We start from the raw sequence: 24,021 nt of genomic DNA, 5'->3' as shown, positions 1-24,021 counted from the left end.
GTGTACGTTCCTCCCAGCTAACTGCCCTCTGCCCCGTACATCACTCCTCTCTCTCTCTCTCTCTCTCTCTCACAGGCTGCTCTGCACTTGTCCATCCACCGTCTCTACCTGCTCCCTCTCTCCCTGTCCCGTTCCCTCCCATTCATTTGTTCAATAAGCACGTGCTGAGTGAGCTCTGGGGACCAGGTGTAAATCAGCCTGGGGACAGGCCCTGAAGGGCCCATGGTCCAGAAGAGGAATCCGAAGCCCTAATATAAGTGTGGTGGGGGGAGGTCCTGGGGCTGCAGGGACACCAAACACAAGGAGTACAGATGGGCTCAGCAAAAGCTTCAGAGGGAGCGGACATTTGAGCTGGGGCTTGAAGAATAAGTAGGAGTTTGTGGGAGGAAAAGGCAGGTAAGGAGTCAGCAGGTAAAGGCCCAAATTCAGTCTCTGCCACTCAGCAGCTTGGACCTCCTGCTGGCCCTTCCCCAGCGGCCTCAGTCTGCTTGTCCATGAACTAGGTAAGTGAGTCTCACCCCTCTCAGGTGCACAAACCCCCAGCACAGGACCTGGCACAGAATGGTCCAGTGAACTGCGGTTTCCCCTCCCCACCAAGTGCCCCCCTCTTCCTGCCACGAGGTCCTCCCAGTGGCCTGAGAACCCCACATGATCTGCTTCCCTCTCCCCACTCCTCCCACCTCACTCCACTCTAAACACACTGGCCTCCCTGCTGTTTCTCCAACCTGCCTCAGGGCCTTTGCACCTGCTGGATTATCCCTCCACCTGTATTGTTCTTCCTTTATCTCCAAGGCTTAGTCTCTCACTGCCTTTAAGACTTTGCTCACATATTTTCTCAGTGAGGCCAACCAGCGTTCTCCTATTTATGACCGCAACCCCCCCACACAAGACACTCACCCCTACTCCTGGACCCCTTTACTTGGCTTTGCTTTTTTTACTTTGTAGCATAAAATACACTTTTCTTGTTAAGTGTGACTATGATTTAGTATCTGTTCCCCCCAACCCCTCCTCTGAATGTCAGCTTCACCAGGTGGGGACTTCTGTCTCGCTCACCCTGGAACCCCAGCAGGGTACACAGAAGTATCAGTGAGCGCTCGGAAAGTGAACAGAGCTGGTGAGAGGCTGGAGCCCTTTGTAACCTAAGTGAGGACGATGAATCCTGGCCATCAAGATGACACGCTTCACACACACTGCTAGTTTTGCACACTAGCAGTGCTGTGTTAGAAATCGGACACGTACTAAATCGATTTACTGCAAACTAAAAGGTAAATTCACGCTGGTGTCTTTCTGAAGGAGAAGCCATGTCAGCAGCTGGCTCTCCACCCTCGCAGCTGAACGCACCCGGGAAGGATTGCAGACGTGGAGCGTTGGCTACCCTTGGCTTTGCTCTAATTGCTGCTCACCGCTCCTGTCCTCTGGGCTGCATTTACACTCTCCCCCAGCCCCCAGCCCGATTAATGGTTTTTTCTTTGGTCAGGAGCCGCAGCTTTAAAATCACACCCGCCTCAGTGTACTCTGTTACCTAGCAACAGCCATAAATCAACAGAACATGCTGGAATGTTCAAGCCAACCTCCCCGGCTGTTAGATGCTTCGGCTGTTTTTAAACCCAAACATGTTCATTTGCCCCCATGCCTCTTCTGCACCCACCTTTCCACCACTGGCTTCATAGAGCGCCCGGGTTTGTATATTTTTAAACTATCTTATGCCCTGTCTGATTTTGCAGCAGGAATCTTTTGTGCTTTCTCCAAACTCTGGCCATTGCCCAGGAATGGGACCAGGCCTGTCTGTCCAGCCTGCATGCTTCCACTTCAGCCCTGCAGCCAGGGGACCTGGATCAACCCTGCAGAGTGTCTGGACACATGGGATCTCGGTCCTTATTGCAGGTCCCCAAATAGCCTGTCCACATGGTACCCTGGGTGGGTTGGTATGGATGTGAAGTCCCTCCCCTTGGTACCCTCACAATGACGTCTGTCCTGCATTCACTCATTCGTTCGTTCAATCATTCAGTCATTCAACAAACAGTTACAGAGCACCTCCTTCATGCTAGGCCTCTATAGGCAGAGAGGAATAAGGCCTGGTCCCTGCCTTCAAAGATCTCTCATTCCACTGGCGGGGAGCTGACCAGAACACAGCAATGCAGAAGCGACACAATCTCCCAGGCTGAGGCCATACTCAGTGCAGACACTCAGGCTACAAGAGGCAACAAGACAAACCCGATACCAAACTCTAGATGCTCGCACCACAGAGTGGCAAGCCACGCCGTGCACAGATGTTCACGGTGCACAGGGCGGGTTGGAGAAGGGCCACATGACTGGGCAGGCCAGACCAGCCTTCACGGAGTGGGGGCTGCCTGCACTGAGGCTGAAGGAGTGGGAAGGCATCAGCTGGGCTCTAGGCATGGGAAACAGGGGAGCACGGTGCACCCGGCCCCTCCCTAGCTGCCCGCCATCCAGTGTGGCTGGAGAATCAGGGTCTGACCCCGCAGTGCAGACTCCAGCAAAAGAGCTGTGCTGAGCTGCTGCCGCCAGGGTTTGAAGCCAGTGGGAGACAGGAGCAGAAAGTTTTGATCTGGAGGCCTCTCTCTGGCTGCTGGGAGCAGAGGCTGCCGTGGGGGTGAGGACGGAGGCAGGTTGCTGACCGGAATGTTGCAATTGCAGGGCCTGGGGTACTGGTGGCCTGGCTTGGTGACTCGCTGCAGGCAAGAGGAGGGGAGACACTGAAAGTCCCAGGAACGGGACTGGACTGGTGCAGGGGCAGAGGGGCTGGGGGGGAGGAAGGGAGAACCCTGTGCCTGTGCGACGAGGGAAACTGGGCATGAGGGAGCAAGTGCGGGAAGAGGCATAGAAGAGCCTGGCCCCGCCCACGAGCTCCCCACCGGCCGAGGGCCCTATCTCCAGCTGCCAGCCCGCCTGCCGAGTGGCCTCCACAACCAGGACGAGAGTCCTCTAGCCGAGGCCATGGTGTTGCTGAGCCAGCCAGCAGCTCTTTGGGTCCAGGTGTGAGAGCCTGGACCAGGCTACAGAGGGGCCGCCACACAGCCTGCCCCTCTGCCACTGGCATGGCCGCCTCACCAGAGCCCACCCTAGTGACAGCAGGTCGGTGTCAGCGAAGTGAAGGCCACACCAACCAGCGAGGAGGCTGGGCCCCGGGACATGGTGGCAGGGGCAGCCAAGGCCGTTGATGGGCTGGACGTGAGGTCCACTAACTGAGACCCAAGAGAAGGGACAGTGCCAGGCGTGGTGCTGGCACGTGGTGGAGGCCTAGGGCCTGGTGCAGAGAGATGACTGATCCCATGTGGGCTGAGTGACATTTCTGTCTGCCCCCCACATCCTCCCAGTGAGGGGACAGGCTTGAGGTCCCATCTGGGCTCATCCCAGGCTCTGGCAGTGATTCAGAAGGAAAGCAATGCTGGGGGGAGGGGAGAGGGGTGAGGACACTTCCTCTGCCTGGAAAATAGAGATAGAGGTCCCCGAGCCTTTCTCCTCGGGCTGCGGAGAACATCAGCTCCAAGAGAAGGGATCAAAGGCTTTGGAACAGCACCGCTGTCCAGGAGGGAGGAAGGCTCTAGGCTAGTTTTCCCAGCTCTCTCCTGATGGGTGTGTGAAAATGAAGCAAGTCAGGGCTAGTGGGAGGCAAGGCGGGAGGGAGCAGAAAGTAGCAAGAACAACTCAGTGCAGGAGGGTCATACCAAAAGAATAACTACCTGGCCCGTCTTGCAAGATGGTTCCAGAGGCTTGCAGGCAATGAGGCTTGATTTGAGCCTATGATCCAGCGGGAGTTACTCAGAGGAAAGAGGGAGAGGGGCGCCCCAGAGAAGTGAAACAGCATCAGTGCAAAGGCAGTATGACAAACAGTTGAGTGTGTTCGCTAATGCAGGAATAGAGTAGCTAGTTACTTATCTTTAGAAGAGGAATGGATTTAGGAGGAGGGGCACTTGCACGATCAGATAACAAGACATTATAAAGCTTATTATAAACCTTAAGGAAGTGTGATATTGGTGCAAGAGTAGACAGTTAGGAACAGAATAGAATCTGGACAACACATGTAAGGAGACTAGATGTAATGTGGAGAGGATGTTATAAATCAGTGGGAAAGAGTAGGCCACTCACTAATGGTGCTGGAAGATTTGTTCTCCCTTTGGAAAAAAATAATTTAGATCCCTACCTCAAACCCTACAGAAAAATCAATTCTAAGCAAATTAAAGATTTAAATGTGAAAAACATTTTGCGCTCGAAACATTTTGCACTTTGATATTATAAAAGAGTATCCTTATGACCCTGGGGTAGGATGGAATTTCTTAAGTCAAAAGAGGAAGACATTCTGCTACTTAACATAAGAACTTAAGACACCATACACAAAGACAAGACACACGCAGGGAGAAGGCCTCTGCCACATATGCAGTGAACACGGGATTAACACAGAAAATATACAAAGAACTTCTAAATGTCAACAAGAAGTGAAAGAAGGTGATAAAAATGTTTGCCCAAACCAGGAACAGGTGTCTCCTAGAGGAGGCCATGAGAAGTGCCTGGAAACATATGAAAAGATCTCCAGGGAAAATTAAACTAAATTCATAGGCAAGACCATTAACACCCACCAGACTGGCAAAATCTAGAAGGTCTGTGAATATGGAGAGTTGGTGAGGTCTTCCGTTGCTGGGGATAGTCAACCGGCACAGCAGATTCAGAACACTGTCAGTGTTCCATGAATAAAGCTGATGACGTGACACCCCAAACCCAGCAATCTCTCTCTAGTCGACACTCTAGAGAAACTCTTACAGCCCATATCCTGGGAGATACGTACAGTAACGGCCACAGGGCATCATCTTAAGAACAAAGCATGGGCAACAGCCCAAATGTCCACTCACAAGAGGATGGATAAAGTCTGGCACATTCATATAAGGGAATGGTGCACAGCAGTAAAAGTGAACGCAGAACGCTACACGTATCAACACATAACCTTGAGTGGAAAAGGCAACTCCTTGAAGGACACACACAGAATGTTCTGTTTATATAAGTTCAAAAGCCAGGCTCAGCTAAGCACTAGGTGGTTTAGGGCTACAGCTTTGTGATGAAACTGTAAAGAAACAAGGTGATGATAGAGATACCATTCAAAAGAGTGGTTACTTTTGTGGAGGGGGAGGGGGAGGGTTTGGGCAGGAAGGAGCACATAGAATAGTATGTTTGTTCTAGGCTCAGGGTAGGGTTCACAGTTGTTTTAATTTAATTTTATTATTATTATTTTTAAAAAATTTATTTTATTTATTTATTTTTGGCTGTGTTGGGTCTTCGTTGCTGCACGCAGGCTTTCTGTAGTTGTGGCGAGCGGGGGCTACTCTTCATTGTGGTGCGTGGGCTTCTCATTGCGGTGGCTTCTCTTGTTGTGGAGCACGGGCTCTAGGCACACGGTCTTCACCAGTTGTGGCACGTGGCTTGGTAGTTGTGGTGCACGTGCTTAGTTGCTCCACAGCATGTGGGATCTTCCCAGACCAGGGCTCGAACCTGTGTCCCCTGCACTGGCAGGCGGATTCCCAACCACTGTGCCACCAGGGAAACCCCACAGCTGTTTTTACTTATTGTTCTGCTTCATGATCTACACAGCATTATGGTATATCTATCTGTATGTATCAAATAATCCTTAATTTTAAAATATATAAAAATAGAAACTAAAAGTGCCAAGGATTTAAAACAGAAGTGAGGTGGGAATGATTCACTGGGTTTGCTGTGGAATATTAATGAGGGACAGCAGTTTGCCAAGGGGGCTGTGAGAGGTGACACCCTCAGTGTTCATTCCAAGGCGTAGGAGCAGATGACTGTACAGAGCCTGGGAAACCAGGGCAGCAGAAGCCACCCAAGCAGGTGGCTCATTCTCTTGTACAAGAGACACCTGTGGAGCCCAAGATACTCCCAGGCTGTGCGAGGGCCAGTGGGGGGGACACAGTGTGACTCCAACAGTTACCAACAAGGGAAAGGTCTCTTCCCTGAGCCTTGGTTACTTTTGTCACCTTTCCCCATCCTGGGAGGGACTTCATTATCTATCTTCACGAGGCTGGTATTGCAGCAGGTGCCCCTAAATCTAAACCAGAAATCAAGAGGAATTTGGTCTGGAAAGGAGATGGCTAGGGACCATCTCTGTCCTTTCTGATCTGAAGGGCTGCCTGAGCAGTGGGATGAGCAGAGTGGGGTGTGGTGGATTTCTGGGGAGAGGAAAAACGGGACAGAGCGCTTCTTTCCATGTCAGAATGACACTCCTGCCTTCAGAGCTTCTCAGCACTGGAACCAGTGAGCCCTGGAGCTTCCCCTGTCACGCGGGCACAGGGTCCTCCCTTCCTTCCTCCCCAGCCCCTTGGCCCCTTGGCCCCTACACCTGTCCAGTCCCTCTTCTGGGTCTCCCAGGGTTTCCCCTCTCCTCCCTGCAGGAGAAGGTGGCTTCACAGGGCAGATACCAAACGGCTCTGACAAGCTTAGAAGAACTAAACTGAGATTTTAGCTGCTCCGCTCTGCAAACACATTACTGTTTACATTACATTTACTGTTTGAATTCAGAAGTTAACTATCTATAAAACAAAAAAAGGCAACACTCTTAGGTGGAACATAATAGAATCCAGAGTGTCTACAACATTTTGCTCACAAAGTTCAGGGTACAAACCAAAATCACTTGACATGAGAAGAAACATAGGAATCAACTGGGACTGACCCCAAATGTTGGAATTTGCACCTGACAATTTTAAAAGAGCTGTTATCACTGTGCTCGAGGCTGTAAAGGAAAATGAGTTCGTAGTGAATTAAAAGATAATCTCAGCAGAAAAATACAAACTACTAAATGAACTAAATGGGAAATCTAGAGCTGAAAAATATTGCACCTGGAATAAAAAATTCACTAGATGTACTAAAAAGCAGTACAAATCTGAGAAGAAAAACTCAGTGAACTTCAAGAGAGATCGATAGAATTTACCCAATCTGAAGTACAGAGGAGGAAATTTAAAGTAATAAAAACCAAAGTCTCAAGAACAGGACAATTGACTGGACAGGGGAGCCAGAGATCTTTTTGAGGTGATGGGGTGTCCAATAGCTGATTTGGGTAAAGGTTACACATTTGTCAAAACTCATCAAATTATGCTCTCAGGATACACTTTACTGCATGAAATTATACCTTAATAAAAATTTTTTTATTTCAAATGTTGACATGGATCTCTGTGTTATGACTTTGGCATTTAGGCAGAAGACAAGCCGCTGACACAAACCCCACCTGTAACACAGCTCCACCAATGTCCACACCAGATCCTGTTCCCATGAACTCAGAGCACAAGGCAGCTACTGAGGCAACCAGCACACAGGACTGATGAGGCCTTTGAGAAGTGACCTTTGAAGAGATGATTGAGGAGAAGGGGTCAATTGTGAAAGATCTGAGGAAAGAATTTTCAGACATGGAGACAGAAAAGGGAAGATCTTGGGTAAGTGTTCCAGTCAGCTGCTGCTGCATTACAAACTCTTCCTTAAATAGCAGTGTCTTTTCACCTTCCCTGGTTCTTAGACTGACTAGGCTTAGCCGAGCTGTTCCTCTTGACTTTCCTCATGAGGTTGCAGAGGGCTTGCTACCTTGCTGGACTCTCCCTTGGAAAGAGAGCCGCCCAGTCTGCCTCCAGCTGTTCTAACCATCCTGGCTGGGGCATCTTGAATCCCAGTCAGCATCCACATGACTGCTGGAGGTCACTGAGCAACCCCAGGTTGACCAGCAGAAGAACCACCCAGCTGAGACCTGCCCAGATTACAGAATCATGAGCAAATAAATGGTTGCTGTTTTCAACCTCTAGATTCTGGGGTGGTTTGTTACACAGTGACATCTAACTGATACACTAAGTAAGGCCCATCTATCCACTCCCCATGCCCTATCCTAAACTGGTCCTGTTCAAGATCAGCCCTCATTCTCTGGGCAAATCTTGCTTAGAGCACAGTTTCCTCATCTATCACAAGGTAGGGTTGATCTTATTGCTGAAGTACCTTTCAGCTCTGAAAATTCGATAACACTGAAAGACCTGACTCAAAGTTAGAGTGAACGTCAGGGTGTGAAAACAACGACAATGTAGTGCTCAATTCTTAAGAAGGATAATCCAACCATTGTTTTAACCACAGTGTTGAAAACATCTCAAACTTTTCAGACAGGAAGCTAGGTGAAACTGGGTTTCCTGTGGTTGAGAAAGGACAATTACAAAGTTACAACACTCTAACTTTGAAAACAAAAGGCTCAAACAGGAGACTTTCTTGAGAGATGGTGACTTAGTCTGCATCTCTATTTTTCCCATAACAATCCAAAGACAGGGCTAGAGCAGTGTGTCAAGGATTTGTGAGCTGAAACACAAGAGATATTCAAGAGGGAAAGTTGAAATGGGAAATTTAGAAATCAGTAAGTGCAATGAAAAAAACCAATTCAGACTGTGGCATAAGTAAATGGGAGATAAACCTTTACACTAGAGGAAATGGCACGTTCAATAAATCTACCCAGAAATCCAACCACACAAATTCCAATTGCATTCAAGGGACCCACCTACCTCTGATCTGATGAAGCCACCCCTGCCAGGAGCTCACAGCCATCAGGCGTGAACAAGGCTACCCTGGACTCACTTTTCCACCTGCCCTTGAATCTGTCTCTGCTCCCTTCTATCTGTGTGAGCTGAGCACTCCATACCTCAGTTCCTCCTTTGGTTTCCACAGTGCCAACAGAGGTACCTTCCTTCTCTTTTCTTCTATTCCAACAACACACCTGAACGGTGTCTGGCCTGGGTAAGTGTTTGCTGTCATCAGGGTCTTTAGCCTTCTTTCTTGCACCCCCATGTCTAACTGATCAGTTCTTGTTGACTCCGTTTCCCCAATGGATCTCAAATGCTTCTATTCCCCCACTTCCATGGTCATCACCACAGTCCGGACAACTACCGTCTCTTGCCTGGATGACCACAGGCTCCTTCAGACTGGTCTCCCCATCTTTAATCCTGCTTCCCTTCAATTCTGTGTCTACACAGCAGCATGGATGGCCTTTTAACACATAAGAAAGACCATGCCATTGACCTACTCAAAACCCTTCCCACTGCACACAGAATAAACCCAAACTCCAACCCTTACCCACATGGCCTGGCCTTGCCGCTCATCCCAACCTTACTCTCAACTCTGTCCCCTGCTCAGGACCCTGGAGACTCACTAGCCTCTTTCTCTTCCGAACATGGCTGGATTGTGGCTGGTGTGGGTTTTTGGCATTCGCTGTTCCCTCTCCCTGGAATTCCGCCAACAGGTCAACCCCTTCTTGTATTTTCAGTCTCAATTCAAATGTCACCTACACAGGTATTCCCTGACCAGCCAGTCTCAAGTAGCCCTGCCTCGCCACCTTTGTCGCATCACCCCGCTTTAATTGAATCACAGCACTTGTATCTCTCTGAAATTGTCTTTGTTCATTTATTTGTTTACTTCTTCATTGTCTACGTCTTTGCCTCACTCAGATGTACACACCCATGCTTGCTTGAAGGCATGCACATACACATACATGCACACACATGCATCTGCCCTTACACACACACATACACATGCCCTGTGGAATGTAAACCTCCTGCCTCTGTCTTCTTAGTTCTGTACCTCTCAGCCCCTGGATTGGTGCCTGATACTAGGAGACCCTCTCAGAAAGTATTTGCTGAATGAATGAATGAGACTAAGCATCTGATTTGATTTTCAGCTCTTTCACTCACTAGCTGGGTATTTGAGAAAATCCCTGAGTTTATCCTAATATTAGTTTCCTCTTCTATTAAAAATTGAGATAATAATTGTGTCTGTTTTATGGGGTGTGTTGAGATCTACCTGAAAAAAACATGTTAAATACTGAGGCAAGTACCTGACATGGAGTAAGTGCCCAATATTAGTTGTTCTGGTGGTGATGGTAATAGTGATAATGGTGGTGGTGACAGTGATGATGGTGTTGATTATGGTGGTGACAGTGGTAATGGTGGTGGTGATAATGATAGTGATGATGGTGATAATGGTAATGATGGTGGTGTGGTGATGGTGGTGGAGGTGGTGATGGTGATGTTGCTAATGATGGAGATGCTGCTGCTGAGGATGGTGATGATGGTGACAGTACGGTGCTGATGGTGATGGTGATGACTAATGAAGAAAACGTTCAGGATGACGCATCACCTGGGCCCAGCATCCCGTACGATGATGGAATGTATATAAAAGTGCCCAGCATGGTGCTTGACGAATGGTAAGTGCCTAAGAACTATAGATTTCAGTTCAAAACAAATGTATCATCTTACGATAAAATTCAGTGAAATCAGATCCAATATAACCGTGCTTATAAAATTCTGATTTAACAGCATTAGCTGGTCATATCAGGATTATGGAAAGGACTTCACTGCACTTTATTGCATCTTGGGGAATTTTTAAAATAATATAATTAAATTTGCTCTCAATGTGAGGGTTTTAAAAAGATTTGCTGCAGCTAATATAATTTGATTACATCTTAGGGCTTGAAAAATCTTCCAAAGGAGAACACCTGATTCAGTCACTCACTTACCCATTAACTCATTCATTCATTCACAAACATTTAATAAACTTCCACTCAAAAATATGCTCAATTTCGAGGACCTCAGATATTAATGAATTGATTGTGTTACTGGAGGCCTTGTTTTTCAATTCAATGGGACGAACAGGCACTGGATTGGGATGGGGTCTGTCCGAAGGGTTTTTGCCTTCCAGGCGCTGTGGAGCAGCAGGTAGAGGGGAGGCTGTGTCAGCCCAGAGGAGCCCTCCCGGGCTGGGAAGGAGGGGGAGGGGTGAGCAAATGAATGCCTTCCTAGGAAATGGGAGGCTCCACAGGAACTTGGAGGGAGGGGCTTTGGTAACCAGGCTGCGCAGACTGATGCCTGTTTGTGCGGCTCTGAGCCACTAGGTGGCGGGCTGGAGTGAGGCAGGTGAGCACGAGGGGACAGGTGCACTGTGTGACAAGCCTGGGCTAGTTCATGAAGGGCATCCCAACCGAGCCAAGGAGCTTCAGCTTTCTTCTCTGGGTGATGCAGACTCAGGGAAAGGTTGCCAGGAGAAGCCCCTGGCGGGGTGGGAAGGGTGCACCTAGAGGCGGGAGGCTGGGGAAGTGTCCCTGCAAGCCCCCATCTCCTCCCCGCTTGCTCGGTTTTGTGCATCGGGGAGCACCCGCCCTGCAGACACCACCTATTCTCTCCCCGAATGAATCACCTACAGTTCAAAATAGGCAAATATTTTGCAAATCTCTGGTGAAAATAAATTAAATCAACACTAATTTTGAGGCATTCTAAAAGTGTTCAAATGGGGTGTATAAATCGGGCCTCATATTTAGGAAGCTGAAGAATACAAAAGCAGAGCCATGTTAATGAGCAGTGAATTCACTTTATGTAGGGAAAGAATAACTTACCTCCTTTTGACATTTTTTTCTTTTTAGAAAGTACAAAACCTGGTATAATTGAGTTATTCTTTCCCCATGTATCTAAATTGCAGGTGAAAATATGGTGCAATTAATCTTTTCAATTTTGTGAGCCTATGATATTAACAGAAATTTAATTTCATCTATTGAATGAACCGCCCCACTGGGGTTTGTTATTTTATTCATTTCAATTCAAGAAACGTTTGTTGAAGATCAGGTAGAATCAGGTACTCTCCAGGTGTTTGCACATCTGTCCCACTTAGTCCTCACATCTCTCAAGGCAGTGCCGTTGTGGCCACTTTTCTGGAAGAGGCGGCTTGAGGTGTTGCCTGGTGGGCCCAAGTTCTTAGCGCCGGTAAGTGACAGAGCTGAGCACTTAATCCGCTACTGGCTGACTCCAGAGCCCTTGATTTTTCTAGAACTGCACCTCCTTGCCCTGCATACACAGAGATGTAATGCACAGAGGGGAGAACGTTCATGTCATCTGAACTATTAAATTGGGGAAGTTCAGATACCTGAGTTCTAGAATATGCTGGAAGAACGTGGGGTAGAAGTTAGAAGAGGATGACCACAGTCAGCCTGTGGCAAAGCTTGGGGTATATATTCATTTCCTGGGGCTGCTATAACAAAGTACAACAAACTGGGTGGCTTAAAACAAGAGAAATATGTCCTCTCTTAGTTCTAGAGGCCAGAAGTGTGAGATCAAGGTGCTCGCAGGGCTACACTCTCTCTGGAGGCCCAGGGAAGGTCTCTTCCAGGTCTCCCTCTAGCTCTGGTGCTGATTAGCAATCCTTGGCATTCCTTGGTTCTTAAACGCATCACTATAATCTCTGCTTCCTTCATCACATGGCATTTTCCTTGTGTATCTCTGTGCCTCTTCTTCTTCTTTTTTTTCTTAAATGTATTTAATTTATTTATTTATTTTGGCTGTATTGGGTCTTTGTTGCTGCGCGCTGGCTTTCTCTAGTTGCAGTGAGCAGGGGCTATTCTTTGTTGCAGTGCACAGGCTTCTCATTGCGGTGGCTTCTCTTGTTGCAGAGCACGGACTCTAGGCGCCCGGGCTTCAGGGGTTGTGGCTCACAGGTTCTAGAGTGCAGGCTCAGTAGTTGTGGTGCACGGGCTTAGTTGCTCCACGGCATGTGGGATCTTCCCGGACCGGGGCTCAAACCCGTGTCCCCTGCATTGGCAGGTGGATTCTTAACCACTGTGCCACCAGGGAAGCCCTCTGTGCCTCTTCTTATAAGGACACCCATCATGTCACATTAGGGCCCACCCTAATCTAACATGACCTTTTCTTAATTTGTTTGCATTGGCAAAGACCCTATTTCCAAATTAGGTCATGTTCACAGATACCAGGGGTTAGGACCTTCACATATCTTTGGGGGTGGACATAATTCAATCTACAACAGGATGCTAATAGAGATGAGGGCTGGTCAGGGAAGACCTCTTGGAGGAAGTGACATTTTTAAAGATAGAATCAAATCAGCCCTTGTTCAGTGTATCTCAACCAGCAAACCAGAGACTCTGGCAACCTGAGGTGGGAAAGGAAATCCTTCTCTTGTTTGAAAACCAAGGACTGTCATAGAATCCCAGAACCTTCTCAGCACAGCTGGGGAAAAGCAGTGAACACGTATGGGGTAGTCAGCATCTATTGAGCACCTACTGTATACCGTGCCATCAGCAGGGAGGCAGTATTGCAGTGCTGACCAGCCAGGGCTCTGGACTTAGAGCAGCTTACAAGACCCTAGCAAGTGGCTTGTCACTCCGTGTCTTGGTTTTCTCCTGCATAAAATGAGAACAGCAGTAGTACTCTCCTCAAAGCATTGTCCTGGGCATCAATGAATGAGTACCCTATAGTGCTCACAGGAGCACACGGCACGGAGCAAACACACGGGAAAGTTCAGCTCTCATCAAATCCTCAGCTCTTTGCCTGCTATACAGCAGGCACTCAATAAACATCATTCCTTCAGCAAACATTTGTCAAGCTCCCACTCTGTGCCCTACCTGCGTTAGGCATTTGTGTCAGTTTGCAAGGCTGCCGTAACGGAGTACTGCCACAAAATTCTGGAGGCTAGAAGTCTGAAGTAGAGGTGTCAGAGGATCCTTCGTGGCCTTCCCCTGGGCCACCCTTGGCTTCCTCGACTTGTAGCTGCAGCACTGCCATCGCTGTCTCTGTTGTCACATGGCCGTCTGCCTGTGTCTGTTCTTACCAGGACACCAGTCATATTGGATTGGGGCTCACTCTAATCCAGTATGACTGCATCTTAACTAATTATATCTGCAAGGACCCTATATCAAAATGAGGTCATGGGGCTTCTCTGGTGGTGCAGTGGTTAAGAATCCACCTGCCAATGCAGGGGACACGGGTTCAAGCCCTGGTCTGGGAAGATCCCACATGCCGCAGAGCAACTAAGCCCGTGCACCATAACTATGGAGCCTGTGCTCTAGAGCCTGTGAGCCACAACTACGGAGCCCGTGTACCGCAACTACTGAAGCCCGGGTGCCTAGAGCCCGTGCTCTGCAACAAGAGAAGCCACCGCAATGAGAAGCCCGCGCACCACAACGAAGAGGAGCCCCCGCTCGCTGCAACTAGGGAAAGCCCGCGTGCAGCAAGGAAGACCCAACACAGCCAATAAAGAAAGAAATAAATAAAAATGAGGTCACATTCCAAGGCACCAGGGGTTAGGATTTCAATATATATTTTGAGGGGACTCCATTCAACTCATATCAGCATTGGTAATTTCTTTTTCTGGCAGGCCTCCTTAGGACACACTTCTGCGTGCTCCCAGCTGCCCACTAACTCCAGTGCATCCCCAGAACCCTGACCCAGGCAACTCCAGGGGCCCCAGGACCACCCTACCTGTGCAACCTGCAAAGAGGATCGTGACGAGGACTTCTCGTCCCGACAACAGAGCTACTGCAAATTCTCATCCATTGCCCCGTCTCACTCTCAGTACCATCCTGCGAGGTGGGAGTCAGCATCCCTATTTGCAGATAAGCCAGCTGCATCTCAGAGAGGGGCTAGGTATCCTCTTCACCCCACACCCACGGGACCCAGCATAACGCCCAGCCTCCCGACCTCGGGCCATCTGTCCATCTGTCCACCCTTCCACCCTAGGTGTAGTCAGCACCTCAAAGCTTTAGGGTCTGGGACTCTCCACCACCAGGCCCCAGGGGCACGTGTTGTCCATCACTGTTTTCATCAGATTCTGGAAGAATTAGAACAGCTAGGACCCTGCACTGAATTTTCCATTAAAAAATGTACTCAATTTCCTGGCTGGCCCTTCATTCTAAGATTATGCAATTTCTTCTTTTTTTTGGCATTAACAGAGTGTTTCTTTTATGACACGATGGCGATAATAAGTGATCCTGTTTGTACAAGTCCTTACTTGACAAAAGGAACAGCTGGCGACATGGCTGGCCCTTGAGTTTCCGTGGAAGATGTCTCTGGTTCATGAGATCCTGCCCCAGCTGGCCCCGGACTCCTTTCCACTGTACAATCACCCAACAGTCGCGGTGCGCAGTGCACAGGCAGGGCGCTACCTATCTCGCCATCCCAGAAGTGTCAGGAACTCAGAAGGAGTCAGGGGCTATATATAGATAAGCACAGTTTTCTTTAAAAAGCTCTGCCGCAGCTGGCCCCTCCACAGTTCCCCACACTCCCAGAAAACGACCTGGTGGGCCTTCCCCTTCCCCAGGACCTGGTGGCCAGAAAGAGAGCACGATGTGGATACCCACCCTCCTCCCCAGCGAGGCCACCAGGTGGCTCACCTGGCAGAAGGTGGGCAGACCCTCTGGGTCGGGGGTGGGATTGGCCCTCCCTGATGACGCCCACCCCCAGGGACTACTGTCGGGTACCTGCCCTGTGTGACAGGCACCATGCCGCAAACACAGCTCACTTGATCTCCACGCAGCAGGGTACCCTAGAAGCAGCCCTCGTCATGTCGTCCAAAGCCAGGCTAGGCAACTTGGCAGCTGGGTGAGCCCGGGAAACTTACTTAACCTCTCTGAACCTCACAGTCTCTTCCGTGAAATGGTAATGAGAGCGACTACTTCCCAGGGATCATATGAAGAGTACGTGTGACACCGGAAAACATTAGCACACAGAAAGCCCTGCTTATGTGTTAGGCACTGCTATTACGACCAGTCTCAGTACATATCATCCCCATTTTGCAGACGAGGAAACAGGTTCTGCATCACTAGGAAGTAGGAGAGAGAAGGTGTTACCTCGCAGGCTACCTGGGAAGTCCTCCTACAGAGACGCATCCCTCCCTATCCTCCTTTCCTTCGTTCATCATTTCAGCAGGCATCCCTGGTTTGGGAAGGAGGGAAAAGTCGTGGGTGTGAAAACCAGGCAGACGGTGTTCGGATCGCAGTTGCTGCGCTCCTGGCACGACTGAGCCTCTGCCCCTCTCTGCCCTGGGTGTCCCGGCACAGTGGGGATGCCTGCGGTCCAGGGCTGCCTGGGCTTGGGGTGAGTCCGGCCAATTCTGGGGCTCAGTCTGGGGAGCCGCTTGTCCTCAGACATAAACCACATTTTCCACTGTCAGTTTCCTTGGTCACAAGGCTGCTATTTTGATGTCCCTTCTGCCCCCTTTTTGTGTCTGCCATTTGATTGGCTCCAAACCTGGCACACAGGTGATTTATTGGCCCCTGGTATTCCACTCCCTCCTAAACCTACAGCCAACAGGCATGGACTTAACCTGCCGAACAAACCTGGGCCTCCGGAGCCTGTCCTCCCTCCCTCCCTCCCTGGAGGGCACCTCAGCTGCTTCCCTCGCCACGACCCTGGAATTCAGCCTAGCCTCATTCTCCCTCCTCTCCTCTTCCTATCTCCGCTGCAGCCTCTCTCCCCCAGGCGTCTCCCCTCACCTGGAACACCTGGAGGGAAAGTGCTGATCAGCCCTCGCCCCTGCCCTTAGCCCGCAGGCTGCCCACGGCTTCCTGTCACTCCGGCCCTCCAGGCTGGGTTCTGGCGCACAAACTGCCCCAGGCGCGGCCCTCCTCTGGGCGTTCCGGAGACGCCTCCAGCTTCAGCTCAGCACAGACCCCCCTACAGACACCCTCCCACAGCCCTTTGCCCGGCTTCTTTCCCAGCACATCACACGCCCTTTCCTTAGGCTAAGGAGGTGTCTGACGGGAGCGGAAAAGAGCTCGGACTCCCAAATCTTCGAGACCTGGCTCAGCTCCCAGCTCTGAGCCAGCGGCACGGTTTTAAGCCGAATGGGGAGACTGGCAGCTGGCGTCAGATCCTGCTGCAGGGTCAGTGGTGGCCCTCCAAAAAGGTACATTCGTGCCGAACCCTGAAACCTGGGAAGGAGGTCTGTGAGGGGTAATTAAGTTATGGATCTTGGGGTGAGGTCGTTACAAGAGGAAGGAGAGGGAGATTTGAGACCCAGGGAGAATGCCATGTGACGACGAGGCAGAGACCCAGGTGATGGGCCTACAAGCCCCAGGGAAAGAGCAGTTCTGTCCGTGCGTGTCCCCGTCCACCCCTCCTTTTGGACAAGATCTCTCTGTCCCACATTCGCGGCAGCCCTGCCGTACCATCCTGGTGAAAAACGACCCGGCCACACACAGATGAGGGGCTGCCTGGAACAGATGATGACAAGGCCGTCCTGGAGTGCCAAGCACAGCCCCCAACAAATAAAACCTGGCAGCAAGACTCTGGCCTGATGCTCAGCTGAGCTTCACGATTCAAGTCTGACAGGCGCGCGGTGAGAGGCGCCATCCACCCCCCACCAGGGCGCTCCTCACCCCCACGGCAGGGCAGCGGGCGGGATGCAGGGTGCGCTGGGCTTGGGGCCTGAAGACTTGCCACTTTAGGAAGGGCCATGATGTGCCCGGGTGTGTGCGGAGTATTCTCTACAATGAGGAGGCACACATCCTGCACCCCCCCCACCCCCCAGCTGTACTGGGCACATAGAGAAACTGAGGCATGGGAGGGAAAGGACATCTCTTAATGACCCACGGCTCGAAAGGGAAATCCAAGCGTGCCCCGTTTCCACACTCTTTGTACAATGCTCTGTTGCCTCCCTCTGACAACCACGTTGATTTCACCCAGGCTCAGTTTCTTCATCTGTGAAATGGAGAGGCTGAGCCTGTGTTAAAAGGTCATTCTGAGAAGAGCAAGTTTAAATGGAAAGAAACCCACAAGACCAGTTTGGAGGCTCAAAATCATTACACAAATATTAGGTGTTATTGCCATGTCTCTCACAGAGGCAGAAGAGGGTGGGAGATTGCATGCTCTGGTCAAAATCCTGACCTCACCACATACTGGTGAAGACGACAGGCAAGTTACATGTCCTCCCTGGGCCTCCATTTCCTCGTCTGTAAAATGGGCCTAACGAGGGCACCTTCTGTGGCTTGTGCCTTGGTGCAGACTGGCTGAGATGATACGAAGGTTTTAGAATTTACCTGGCCCCTGGCGAGTCCTCCAGAAATGTCATTACAGTATTCTTACTGTCACCTTGGGGACCTCTGGGGTTTACAAACCTCCTTGTCCCGATGGAGCAAAATTCGGGTGAGGAACAAATTCAACTCCCTCAATTTACAGAGTCTGAAATGCACAAAGCTCAGAAAGTAAAGTTCAGAAAGGTTAAGTAACTAGTCTGAGGCCACACAGCATCAGCAGCAGAGCTGTGTTGACTCCAAGTCTGTCTGACTCAGAGCCCGTGCCCAAATGCTTCTAATATGCCAACAGAACATCCAGTTCCAAACCTTTGCACCACAGGCCACTTTGCTGCACAGCTCCTGTGGGTGAAAGGTTAAAAACATTGGTATGTGGAGCATGAAACACTTATTGGGATATACTAAAAGATTCGAAAAACTGAAAAGGGAACTGCCGGATGACCCAGTGATTCCACTCCTGGGTTGATATCCAAAAATACCCCAAACACTCTTGCAAAAAGATACATGTACCCCAATGTTCATAGCAGCACTATTTACAATTGCCATGATATAAGAGCAACCTCAGTGTCCATCAACCAATGAATGGATAAAGAACAGGTGGTATGTGTATATATATATAAAAAAAATTACTCAGCTATGAAAATATGAAATTTTGCCATTTCCAGCAACATGGATGGACTTGGAGGACATTATGCTAAGTGAAATGTCAGACAGAGAAAGGAAAATACTGTATGATATCACTTATACGTGGAATCTAAAAATGTAACAAACTAGTGAATGTAACAATAAAACAAAATCAGACTCACAGATACTGAGAACAAACTAGTGGGGACCAGTGGTGTGGTGGGAGGGGTACTATAGGGGGTGGGGAGAGGGAGGTAGAAACTCTTGGGTGTAGGACAGGCTCAAGGATGTATTGGACAGCATGGGGAAATAGCCAATATTTTATAATGAATGTAAATGGAAACTAACCTTTAAAAATTATCTTAAAAATTGAAAACATTTTTTAAATAAATTTTTCAAAAGATTCAATATTCTCAAAGAATATTCGAAAAGTAGATATGCATTTCTCTAATTTTTACCTTAATGAATGCACTTTAAAGATGTGAGAAAGTATACATACGTGACGGTGGGGGGAGAACAAACTGTGGCAACACAATTTATAACACACACACAGACACACACGCAATCAACAAAAAATTCTGATCTGTTGATTCAGTTATAATGTGCTTTATTAACATAGATCATGACTTCCTTTGTGAATCATCAAATATGCATTCAGGGCGTCCTTTTCAAAGGCTTCTGTCCATTCCCAACACAAGTGTTAATCCACCCTCCACTGCTGCCTTTGATTTACTTTCAGACAAATCTGTGATGCAAACAACTCCGTGCTCTGAATCTTTTGGGGTATGGGGTCTCAGCTCCCCTGAGGACGGGTGGTCATGCCCTCCTCCCGAGTACTCCTGCTGGTCAAGTGGGCCTTGAGAGGAGGGGGGCTGAAGGACCTGAGGACTAAGGGTATCTTTGGGTAGATTTCTAAGGGCCACCCTCACACAACCCTAAACCCACCATGTGATTCCCACCAACCCAGCAGCATATCCCCTAGGCAACAGCAAGGCCATACCTATTCCGGAAGGAGCTCAGCCCCTACGAATCAGGCCCAGGGAACCTGCACTTCTGGAAGTTCTTACCCCAAACCTTCACGCTACTCAGTGGTCTCAGGTGCCCTCTGCCATATAGCTCTAGCTCAGTGCTACGGAATACGGGCCTGACAGAGTAACATCGGCACCAACAAAAAGCTTGTTAAAGATGTCATTTCATGAGCCTCACAGGAGAATCATAATTAAGAGTGGGGCCTGGATTCCCCCCAAATTTGTAAGCACTTTAAAGCTTTGGAAGAAATGTTTGCTACGTGGCTCCCATGCAGTTTCTCATTAGTATTACGCGATGAGTATTTAGCAATAACATCACCTGTGCCCTCCCCACAGAGTCTCTTGATCTGGGTGGGAGCATCTGCGTTGTTTTAACTCCAGGTGATTCAAAGGTTAGGCCCGGTTTAAGTACGAGGGCTGCTTGGGTACCTTGATGAGAGTTGCTTCCAGTCTTTGGTCCTTTTGCCTCTGGGGAGGTATCGGTGTCTGCTCTACGTGGGATTGGAAGGGGCAGGGCGGTGCAGCCCACTTGCTCTATGCTGTAGCAGAGTTTCTGGACATCTGTGTGAGGGCAGAGCACGTGTAGACAGGAAAGAAAAAGCTCACAGGTTGGTCTCCACGCAGGAGCTCATTGTTCCTGAATCTCTCTTTTTCTGAAGGTTGGCATTTCAGCGTTTCAAGGCCTTTTGCCTGTGGGTATGGTGGGAACAGGTGAAGGAGCTGTGCTGTTGCCGTTGAAGGCATATTCTCAAGATGCTGATGTGATTCCTCAACATGATATCAATGAGAAAATGATCAAGAGCAGGAGGTAGAAGAGGACGAAATGGCAGTTTCTCAGGTAAACGTCCTGTCCTGGGTCAGAGGCTGTGTCTGCTTTTCCTCCTGAAACGTCATGGATTGAGAACCTGCAAACCTTTCATTTTCTAATTCTGACGTTCCTCCCTAGCAAGGTTGTTTTCAACTACTTGTTTTTTTCCTTCTTATGATAGTTCTAGTCAGCTCTGCAGAATATTTCTCCCCTGTGTTCCAGAGCCTTTTCCCCATTGTCTGCATCCAGGCTCCCTATAGAGCACGGAGAATTCTCACCATGAATTAATGACCTTCAACTATCGAAATTCCTATTCCTTTTGTGAAAGATCAACACGGGAAGGCATTAGTATCCAAACTTCCCTATGGGATACTTTCAGGTGTTGAGATATTAGTGAAGAAGGGGAGATGGAATGATTAATGTACATCTGAATGCAACATCAACTTATCACAGCAGGATTAAGAAAATGCACTTTTAAATGGGATGGCATTAGTGGTCCAGATAGCTCAAAGTTCTGAAAAAAAAAGTAATTAGGAGAGACTTGATCTGTATATTGAAAAGAAAAACTATTTAAATACAGCATTAGAGTCAGAGAACATGGGAGGTATATGTGGACTGAAATTTGCTTAAAACTGACATTTTTTTCATGATAGATTCAGATTATGATTTTCTTATGTATTTTGCCCAGAATACCAAGGCAGTGATAATGTTTTGTGTGCTTCAGTCACCTGATAATCGTTTGTCCCATTACACCTGATGTTCACTGGTGCTTTCTGCAAGCTTCCTCATCTATGAAGTTTATATGTTTTATCTTTAGCAAGGGTTTGGTGTGATTCGCTGAGAAATGTGCATAAACCATCATGGTAAACCTGGAAACTCCCATTTCTGTTTAGTTTTCCTTTGCTTGTAGTTTGGTTTAGAAAGTGAACATTGCCATCTTTGTTTATTAACGATATTGGTTTTTCAAGTGAAGTCTGTAATCAGTCAAGGCTTGTTCTTGTAAGTTTCCATGATATTCCACACTCATGCAACAGACATATGGTTCTTTATCACTTCTTTGCATTTTCCAAAAGGTTTACAAGGACCATATTATTAATGTATGCTCAGTTGTGTTAAATTTCTGAAATATAGCTCACCTCAAATGATAAATATTTTCAAAGACATCAAAGATTCAGAACCAATAGCTCTAACTGCTTTTATATCAGTGTCTCCCCTAGTGTATTTATAAAATGCAAATTGTATCATCCACAAATAGATTCATAAGATTTATCCTGTTAAAAGTAATTCATATTAATTCTTCTTTAAAAGTTTGGTAGAATTCACCAGTGAAGCCATCAAGTCTTGATATTTTTTGTTGGGAGGTTTTTGAGAACTCCTTAACAGTAGTCAATCTCCTTAACAGTAGTCAATCTCCTTAACAGTAATTTGGTCTGTTGAGATTGTTTTCTTTCTTCATTATTCATTTTATTTTGTATTTTAAAATTTTTCCTTGGCTCACTGATTCTTTATGTTGTTTAATTTCCATATATTTGTAATTTTCCAGACTCTGTCCTGTTGTTCACTTCTGGTTTCTTACCCTTGTGGTTGAAAAATACTATGTAAAGTGAAGTAAGTCAGAAAGAGAAAGGCAAATACTATATGATATTACTTCCATGTGGAATTTAAAATATGACACAAATGAACCTACCTATGAAACAGAAACAGAAGCACGGGCATAGAGAACTGAGTGGTGGTTGCCAAGGGGGAGGGGTTTGTGGGACAGATGGAGTGGGAGTTGGATTTAGCAGATGTAAGCTTTTATATAAAGAATGGATAAACAACAAGGTCCTACTGTATAGCACAGAGAACTATATTCAGTATCGTATGATAAAACATAATGGAAAAGAATATTAAAAAATATAAAAATATTTTAAAAAGAATGTGTATATATATATATATATGTAACTGAATCACTAAAAAAATACTTCGTATGATATCAGTCTTCTTAAATTTGCTAAGACTTGTTTAGTGACCCATCACATGATCTGTCCTAGAGAATGTTCAATGTGCAGTAGAGAAGAACATGTATTCTGCTGCTGTTGGATGGACTGTTCTGTTTTTGTCTGTTAAGTCCATTTGGTCTAATGTATTATTCAAGTTCAATACTTCCGTATTGATTTTCTTTCTGGATGATCTATTCATTGTTGAATGGTGGGTATTAAGGACCCCTACACTATTTTGTATTGTCTAGTTCTCTCTTCAATCTGTTAGTATTTGTTTAATACATTAAGGTCCTCCACTGTTGGGTGCATATTTATTTGAGTGTTGTCTTCTTGATGAATTGACAACATAATCGTTATATAATGACCTTAAATTTTTTCTTCTTGCAGCTTTTGCCTTAAAGTCTATTTTGTCTGGTATTTTGTCTGGTGTAACTCTAGCTACCACTGCTTTCTTTTGGTTTCCATTTGTATGGAATATCTTGTTCTAAAGCTTCACTCTGAGCCTAATTTGTGTTTTTTCCACTGAAGTGAATCTCTGATAGGCAGCATATAGTTTGATCTTGTATTTTTTTTCCCCTAATTTTTATGGAGTATAGTTGATTTACAATGTTGTGTTAGTTTCAGGTGTACAGCAAAGGGAATCAGTTATTCATATACATATATCCACTTTTTTTTTAGATTCTTTTCCCATATAGGCTGATCTTGTATTTTTATCTATCTAGCCACTCTATGACTTTTGACTAGAGAATTTAATATATTTATGATTACAGTAATTATTGATAGGTAAGAACTTACCCATGCCATCTTATTTTTTCCTGTATGCTTTGTTGTTTCTTGTTCCTTTTTACCTCTTCTGTTGCCTTTCTTTGTGAATTAGTGATACTCTGCAGTGGTATGTTATGATTTCCTTCTCTTTATATTTTCTGAATCTACTGTAGGTTTTTGCTTTGTGGTTCCATGAGGCTCACAGAAAATGTCTTATAGATACAACAGTCTATTTTATGTTGATAACAATTTAACTTCCATCACATCCAAAAATACCTACTCTTTTACTCCCCTCTGTGAATTTTTGTATATGGTATTACAATTTACCTCTTTGAATATTGTTTATACATTAAAATTTTTATACCTGCAGTTATTTTAATAATCTCATCCTTTAACCTTTATACTAAAGTTAACTGGTTAACACACCACCATATCACACTATTAAAGTATTCTTACCTTAACTGTGTACTTAGATTTACAACTCTATGGTGTATTTTCATGTTTTCATGGTATTATTTAGTGTTCTTCTATTTTAGCTTGAGGAACTCTTTTAGAATTTCTCCTAAGACAGATCTAGTGATGATGAACTCCCTCAGCTTTTGTTTTTTGAAAAGAGTTTTTTATCTCTTCATTTAAGGACAAGTATGGTGGATAGGATATGCTTGGTTGGCAGTTTTTCTTGTCTTTTCTTTTTTATTGAGCAATTTGAATATATCATCCCACTCTCTTCTGGCCTGTGAGGATTCTGCTGCGAAATCAACTTTTAATCTTATGAGGGTTCTCTTGTAAGTCATAAGCGTCTCTCCTCTAGTTGCGTTTAAGATGCCTTGTTTTTGAGAGTTGACAGTTTTACTATAACGTGTTTTGGAGAAGAATTTTTTTTTTTGAGTTAAGTTCATCTGGTGCCCTATGAGCTTCATGAACTTGGATATCCAAATCTCTCCCGAGATTTGGAAATTTCTCAGC

General features: G+C 47.0%; 1 long non-coding RNA gene across 1 annotated transcript in view; it reads left to right on the top strand.

Moving 5' to 3' along the window:
• Positions 1-14,670, top strand: part of LOC115846422 (uncharacterized) — a 32,739-nt gene extending 18,069 nt beyond the window's left edge. The window contains exons 4-5 of the long non-coding RNA XR_004036884.2: positions 7,219-7,454; positions 14,194-14,670. This is a non-coding gene — a long non-coding RNA (uncharacterized lncRNA). The remainder of the gene's footprint in view (positions 1-7,218; positions 7,455-14,193) is intronic.
• The last annotated feature ends 9,351 nt before the right edge of the window (positions 14,671-24,021 follow it).

The sequence above is a fragment of the Globicephala melas genome, chromosome 5, assembly GCF_963455315.2.
Source record: "Globicephala melas chromosome 5, mGloMel1.2, whole genome shotgun sequence".
Taxonomy (NCBI): Eukaryota; Metazoa; Chordata; class Mammalia; order Artiodactyla; family Delphinidae; genus Globicephala; species Globicephala melas.
The sequence above is the reverse complement of the archived record's forward strand: the minus strand, read 5'-3'. Positions and strand labels throughout refer to the sequence as shown.